Below are 8,264 nucleotides of genomic sequence, written 5' to 3'. Positions count from 1 at the left end.
GAGATATGAACAGTTTCTTAAACATCGAACAAATAAACCCCTTCCAAAAGAATAAATGGGGAAATGGGTTTCCCAAAGAGAGCAAAAGTGAGTGTGCTTGATACGGAGAGGGAATTAAAGAAAACTTTTACATGGCTTGACACAGGGGGAATTAAAAAATAAAGGTTGGGATGAAGAAAAGTGACTATGAATTGATAGGCAAGGGTGAGATCACAAGTTTTTAGCTCTTGTGTGAGGAAATGTAGACTGTGTTACCAGGAATACCATGGCTGCATTAAGTACAGATGTTCTGGGCACATCAATGGTGACTCTGATATTCTACAAATTCTGAATTTTTTTAGCCTTAGTACTATTTTCTTAGAAAGAGGCTAGGCTTCAAAACATACTTCAAAATATTTTCTGATAAATTAATGGATACAGATAAAGAGTACTATTAGATTTTATATTTCCAGTGTCCCAGAATCTTAAGGCTGGAAGTTATCCTATGCAGTGGTCCCCAACGTTTTTGGCACCAGGGATGGGTTTCCTAGCAGGCAATTTTTCCACAGACTGGGAGAAGGGGTGGTTTCGGGATGATTCAATGCATTACATTTATCATGCAGTTTATTTCTATTATTATTACATCAGCTCCACTTCAGATCATCAGACATTAGATCCAAGAAGGTTGGAGACCCCTGCAGAGAGTATCTAACCTCTCACTTCCCAATTAAGAAATGAAAGCACAGAGAGGGAGAATCTTGCCTAATGTCACACAGGATATACAAGAGAACTAGGTCTAGACTCTGAGCTTCTTCTCCTCCTTAGTCTGATGTTTAAGACCAATCTCTCCACTCCATTCAAGGACTTCCTGCAGCATAATCAAGCTGCATTGCTGAGTCCTGTTTTCTAGAATTAACTGCCTTTCTCAAACTGTTGTTTTAGTAACAATTTTCATTTCCAATGATTTTCATTTAAAAATTGGAATTGCATTACCCAGGTTGGTGGGGGGTTTGGGGGGAAGAAGGGGGATAAAATTTTGGTTTAAAGACAATGTAAAATTGCTCTTAACTTTTTGATTAAAATCACCTAATTAGAGACATTGTGCTCTTTGGGGCAAGTCACAAATCAGAAAAGAAACTTTGCTAATGTTTTTGGACCATGTCCATAGGGAAGGGGACTTGGGGAATTAGAGGTGAGGTGGGGGGAGGGATTAATTACACTGTAAAGGAGTCACAAATTATCCCTGCACAGCGGCTAGGATCTGGGCCCCTGAATTTAAAAGTCTACAGGAAATACAAGCAGGCTGTCTGCCTGAACAAAACTCCTAGATGAAAAAGTTCCTCTGCTTCTACATCTGGCTTTTCTCACTCTTTTTCCCATTAAGTAGCATTTGAGTAGATTTAGAGAAAAAAGTCTTATTATACCATGGCAATTGAGAACCAACATTTCGAATAAGCACAGATTATAAACAACTAAAGATCACTGAGCAGAGAGTTAGGAAACCAATGGGTACCAATCAGTCTCCCAGGAAACCACCTCCAATTCCCAGCAAGCCAACTAGAGTTGGTCCTCATTATTTGTCAATTCTGTGTGTGTGAATGGATGTGACAGCTGGACAATAAAGAAGGCAGAGTGCCAAAGAACAGATGTGTTTGAACTGTGGTGTTGGAGAAGACTCTTGAGAGTCCCTTGGACTGCAAGGAGATCCAACCAGTAAATCTTAAAGGAAATCAACTCTGACTACTCTTTGGAAGGACTGATGCTGAAGCTGAAGCTCCAATACTTTGGCCACCTGATGTGAAGAGCTGGCTCATTGGACAGGAGCCTGATGTGGTAAAGATTTAAGGTGGAAGGAGAAGAGAGTGACAGAGAATTAGATGGTTGGATGGCATCACAGATTCAATGGACATGGACAAGCATCTGGGAGATGCTGAAGGACATGGAGGCCTGGCATGCTGCAGGCCACAGCGTCATGAAGAGTTGGACATGACTTGGTGACTGAGCAACAACAACAAAATATGTGTGAAATCACAAGCTTGCTAAAATTTATTTGTAATCCCCCGAGTCAATACTTAGGGGGCTTTCATGTTTATTCATAGACATGCACAAGGCGCAGAAGATTTGAGATGCTCATCACACACGACACCAGCTAAGTTCAAACTAGGAGATGCTTGGTCTTCTCATCTTGGCCCACCCTATAAATGAGCGTCCTCCTTGTGTTCTAACAGGCCAGGTTTTTCACACATTTTTGCTCTCTGTTGGTGATTTTACTGTTGAAAATGCCACCACCAAACATAGTTGCAATTCTGTCTAGGGTTTCTAAGTGTAGGAAGATTGTGATGTGCCTTACAGAGAAAAATATGTGTGTGTTTGACCAGCTTCCTTTAGCCATGAGTTATAGCACTGTTGGGTGTGAGCTCAAGGCTAATGATTCAACAATATATATTAAATAAGGTATCTTTAAACAGAAATTCACATAAAACAGGATTATGAATTGATTAGTTGACAAAGGTGTTGTGAACAGAGGCTCAGAGGAGCCTAACACTATATTTCCCCTAGGAGCCAAGGTTCAGTATTTTCTAATTTGGTACTTGTGGCAACTTTATAGAACATAGGTCCATAAATAACAAGAATTAGCTGTAATTCAGTGACAGCTCAAAAGTCTCCAAATCTCTGACCTCTTTATTTAAACCAGTGCCACTCCTCTCCAGAGGCACTTCCCATTTCCTTTCTCACCATTAGTTTTCTCCATGGCACTAATCACCTTCTGACATATTCAATAGCATGACTTTAATTGTTTATTTTTTGCCTCTCTCCTCTAGAAAGTAAGTATACACACTACTATATATAAAATAAAAAACTAGTAAGAACCTTCATGACAAATAGATGGGGAAAAAGTGGATGGTGGCAGATTTTATTTTCTTAGGTTCCAAAATCACTGCTGACAGTGACTTGAGCTGTGAAATTAAAAGATGCTTGCTCCTTGAAAGAAGCTATGACAGACCTAGACAGCATATTGAAAAGCAAAGTTATCACTTTGCTGAAAAAGGGCCATATAGCCAAAGCTATGGTTTTTCCAGTAGTTATGTATGGATGTGAAAGTTTGACCATAAAGAAGGCTGAGTGCTGAAGAATTGATGCTTTTGAACTGTGGTGCTGGAGAAGACTCTTGAGAGTCTCTTGGACTGCAAGGAGATCAAACCAGTTAATCCTAAAGGAAATCAACCCTGAATATTCATTGGAAGGACTGATGCTAAGTCTGAAGATCTAATACTTTGGCCACCTGATGCAAAGAGCTGACTCATTGGACGAGATCCTGATGCTGGGAAAGATTGAGGGCAGGAAGAGAAAGGGACCACAGAAGATGAGATGGCTGGATGGCATCACTGACTCCATGGACGTGACTTTGAGCAGACTCCAGGAGATAACAAAGGACAGGGAGTACTGGCATGCTGCAGTCCCTGGGGCCACAAAGAGTTGCACGTTTTAACGACTGAACAACAGCAGCAAGAAGAACCTACTGTACAGCACAGGGAATTTGACTCAGTACTCTATAATGACCTATATGGGAAAAGAATCTTAAAAAGAGTTGATATATGCATCCATATCTAAGTATAACTGAATCGCTTTGCTGTACAGCAGAAACTAATACAACATTGTAAATCAACTATGCTCCAATAAAATTTTTAAAAAGTAAGCTTTACGAAGGCAGGGATGTTTGTCTGTCTGGTTCAATGCTCTAAACTCAGCACTTAAATAATAAGTAATGCAGAGTAACCATATAAGAAAGAGTTGAAAGGGTGAATGAATGGATGAATGAATTACGTATGCTTGTCAAGACTTCTGGGAGGAAAACCAGCAGGTCCTGTGTCTCTTCCTGACTCTATTAGTCTCTTGGTGACTATATTACTTTAGCTAAAATATGTGCTTCATTAGGCTTGTACTTCTTTAAGCTTCATTCATGAAGCATAAGGGTAGAGTTTGAGCATTTTGTAGATTGTGTTCTGCTTTTAAAATAGAGAAAAGCTATGCATACCCTACCTAGAAAAAAATACATATTCAGATTTACATGCAACATTTTACACATATCTTCAGGTGCTTTGTGGAATGCTATCTATAATTTGTGGATCTCAGTTTGAGAAATGGCAGCCTTGGACTAGACTGAGTATCTGAGTTATCTTCTTTTAACCTCCTTTTTTTTTTTTGACCCTCCCTTAGGAAAAAAAGGAGTCCTCAAAACTTACCACATACATAGCTTTGGGTTAGGTGATACGAGGAAAGCATCAGTTCAGTTCAGTTCACTTCAATCACTCAGTCGTGTCAGACTCTTTGTGACCCCATGAATCATAGCATGCCAGGCTTCCTGTCCATCATCAACTCCCAGAGTTCACTCAAACTCATGTCCATTGAGTCAGTAATGTCATCCAGCCATCTCATCCTTTGTCATCCCCTTCTCCTCCTGCCCCCAATCCCTCCCAGTATCAGGGTCTTTTCCAATGAGTCAACTCTTTGCATGAGGTGGCCAAAATACTGGAGTTTCAGCTTCAGCATCAGTCCTTCCAAAGGACACCCAGGATTGGTCTCCTTTAGAATGGACTGGTTGGATCCCCTTGCAGTCCAAGGGACTCTCAAGAGCCTTCTCTAACACCACAGTTCAAAAGCATCAATTCTTCGGGGCTCAGCTTTCTTTTTTTTTTTTATTTTATTTTTACACTTTACATAATTGTATTAGTTTTGCCAAATATCAAAATGAATCCATCACAGGTATACATGTGCTCCCCATCCTGAACCCTCCTCCCTCCTCCCTCCCCATACCATCCCTCTGGGTCGTCCCAGTGCACTAGCCCCAAGCATCCAGTATCGTGCATTGAACCTGGACTGGCATCTCGTTTCATACATGATATTTTACATGTTTCAATGCCATTCTCCCAAATCTTCCCACCCTCTCCCTCAGCTTTCTTTACAGTCCAACTCTCACATCCATACATGACCACTGGAAAAACCATAGCCTTGACTAGACAGACCTTTGTTGGCAAAGTAAACCACCTCTGCTTTTGAATATGCTATCTAGGTTGGTCATAACTTTCCTTCCAAGGAGTAAGCGTCTTTTAATTTCATGGCTGCAGTCACCAACTGCAGTGATTTTGGAGCCCCAAAAAAATAAAGTCTGACACTGTTTCCACTGTTTCCCCATCTATTTCCCATGAAGTGATAGGACCAGATGCCATGATCTTATTTTCTGAATGTTGAGCTTTAAGCCAACTTTTTCACTCTCCTCTTTCACTTTCATCAAGAGGCTTTTTAGTTCCTCTTCATTTTCTGCCATAAGGGTGCTGTCATCTGCATATGTGAGGTTATTGACATTTCTCCCAGCAATCTTGATTCCAGCTTGTGCTTCTTCCAGTCCAGTGTTTCTCATGATGTACTCTGCATATATGTTAAATAAGCAGGGTAACAAAATACAGCCTTGACGTACTCCTTTTCCTATTTGGAACCAGTCTGTTGTGCCATGCCCAATTCTAACTGTTGCTTCCTGAGCTGCATACAGGTTTCTCAAGAGGCAGGTCAGGTAGTCTGATATTCCCATCTCTTTCAGAATTTCCAGTTTATTGTGATCCACACAGTCAAAGGCTTTGACATAGTCAATAAAGCAGAAATAGAAGTTTTTCTGGAACTCTCTTGCTTTTTCGATGATCCAGCGGATGTTGGCGATTTGATCTCTGGTTCCTCTGCCTTTTCTAAAACCGATTTGAACATTTGGAAGTTCACTGTTCATGTATTACTGAAGCCTGGCTTGGAGAATTTTGAGCATTACTTTACAAGCTTGTGAGATGAGTGCAATTGTGTGGTAGTTTGAGACTTCTTTGGCATTGCCTTTCTTTGGGATTGGAATGAAAACTGACCTTCTCCAGTCCTGTGGCCACTGCTGAGTTTTCCAAATGTGCTTGCACATTGAGTGCAGCACTTTCAGAGCATCATCTTTTAGGATTTGAAATAGCTTAGCTGGAATTCCATCACCTCCACTAGCTTTGTTCATAGTGATGCTTTCTAAGGCCCACTTGACTTCACATTCCAGGATGTCTGGCTCTAGGTGAGTGATCACACTATTGTGATTATTGGGTCGTGAGAGAAAAGCATAGGAGATGTAATAAAAATAAGACTCAATTTTCAGCCTCAGTGGTATAACAAAAGAGAACAGAGAGTAAAATATAAAATAAATTAATTTTAGATGGAGGGCATATACTGGGCAAAGACAAAGATATGAAAAATTCAGGAGATGGTTGTGGAATGAATAGTTCTGGTTTCTATCTGGGAACCCCTGTCAGGCTTAACTACACAAGTCGATTAGGGAAGAAACAAGTTGTCCTGTTTTGTCAGCAAGAGCACAGGAAGACTACAGTCATCTGCAACTGAAGCTATCGTGGATAATTTTGTTCCATCCCCACCACCTTGTCCTACCCCAAGACAGCCAATGTCTAGACCCAGTGGCCAGGAATTGCTTGGCTTTCTTCTTTCCACCCCTATCATTTATTATGCATGTACTAAGTACCTATTCTGTACCATATATTTTCATATACATGGTCTCATTTATTTACTACTTTTTTTCAGATGAGGCAGTTGAAGCTCAAAAAGCCACATTTATTGGTAGAGCCAATGCTAAGAATCCATGGCTTATGACTGCAAATCCATGTTCTTTATCCTGCACCATACTGCTTTTGACTGGGCACACCTATCCTCAGTTGTAGTGGAGTGGAATTTGAAAGGATGCAGAGATAAGGATGTAGCCTGAAGGAATTTGGAACAAGGTGATGGACATATGTCAGGATGTTATAACAGAGACACCAAGTTAAGATAATGCACCACAGAGAATGGACTGTTTACACCATGCTGCAGGTGATACCGGCATTGTGACACCCCCTAAAATACAAACATCTCCTCTTAAAGTGTTTAATTATGACACCATTAAATCACAATAAATATTATTATTTTTTGGAATATATGGTTCAGGAGCTGAGAGACAGAAGACTTGTTTGAGTTCTTAGAACTTGTCAGGAAAAGACCCAGACTTTGGACCCAGGGGTGAATGATTCCACAGTTGGCCTTTTTCCTACCCTATAGCATTGCTTTTCTGGTTTGAACGTAGACTTTGTTGTGAAGAGAGAACTCGCCAGATAAGTATTCCATTCTGCACTTAGGAAAGTTTAGGTGGAGCCAATTGATTTCAAATGGTTCTTCTAGTAGACACTTTCACAACTCCCAATTTCCAACTTGTTTTATAGAACTCTTGGATCCCACATGTCTTCCTCCTGCTTTTATTCGAGGACATATGGCTTTCTAACTGGAATCCCTTCTCCATAAGCCAGTGAACCTTGATTGAACAGGAAATTAAGTTCCTTCCCTCTAGTTTGCACACTTGCCAGCTGTCCCCTCCATTTCCCTTTTACAGCCCAGGTAATATGCGAAGACAGACCCTGCGTGTACCAGTTGGTGAGAAAAAATGCTAACTGTTGGTTGAACCTGAAGAATGGCCCTACAGATGTTTCTATAGCCATTGTATTCCACACATCCTGCTCTCTGCTTTCACTTAACTAATTAGTATTTCCACAATCAGGACATCCATGTGCCCCATCTTGGTGCCTCTGCTCAAACTATCTCATTTAATCTATGGCCCCTTAACCTCAAATCCTCTTGCCTAAAACTTGTTTATCTTTAAAACAAAGAAAAAAAATAGCTCAAATGCTACTTCCTCTAAGAAGTCTTCACTGGTCTCCAATGATGGTGATCTCTACTTTACATACTCACCTGTACACCTCTTATGGTACCTTATATTATCACAATTTATAAAAATGTATGAAAGTGTATTTTCTCCTCTACTTAGCTACTTGACACCTCAATTTTCTTATGACAGGAACTCTATGGGATTAACATTTGATTCCCCACAACACAGTGTCTTGTGTGTACTAGTTAAATTCCTCGCCAAAACGATCATTGTCATCATACTGTCTCTAACTTAACAAGCACTTATTTTGAGCCAAGTTATTTTTCATGCATTACTTCCATTTTTTACAATAACCCTGAAGGGTATTTTTCAATATCCTCATTGTTCAAGTGAGGAAATCAAGACTCAAGTCAGCCAATAATTGGAGGAGCAAGAATTCAATCTTGAGTCTAGGTTTCCAAAGCCCATTCTTCTTGACAATACAGTTTGATGTTACTGAAAAATATGCTTTAAATAAGTGAGGGATTGCATATATTCATGGAAGTCTCTCGCACCCCTACCATCT

Source organism: Bos indicus x Bos taurus, chromosome 3, assembly GCF_003369695.1.
Source record: "Bos indicus x Bos taurus breed Angus x Brahman F1 hybrid chromosome 3, Bos_hybrid_MaternalHap_v2.0, whole genome shotgun sequence".
In the NCBI taxonomy this organism is placed as follows: domain Eukaryota; kingdom Metazoa; phylum Chordata; class Mammalia; order Artiodactyla; family Bovidae; genus Bos; species Bos indicus x Bos taurus.
This window is presented reverse-complemented; position numbering follows the sequence as displayed.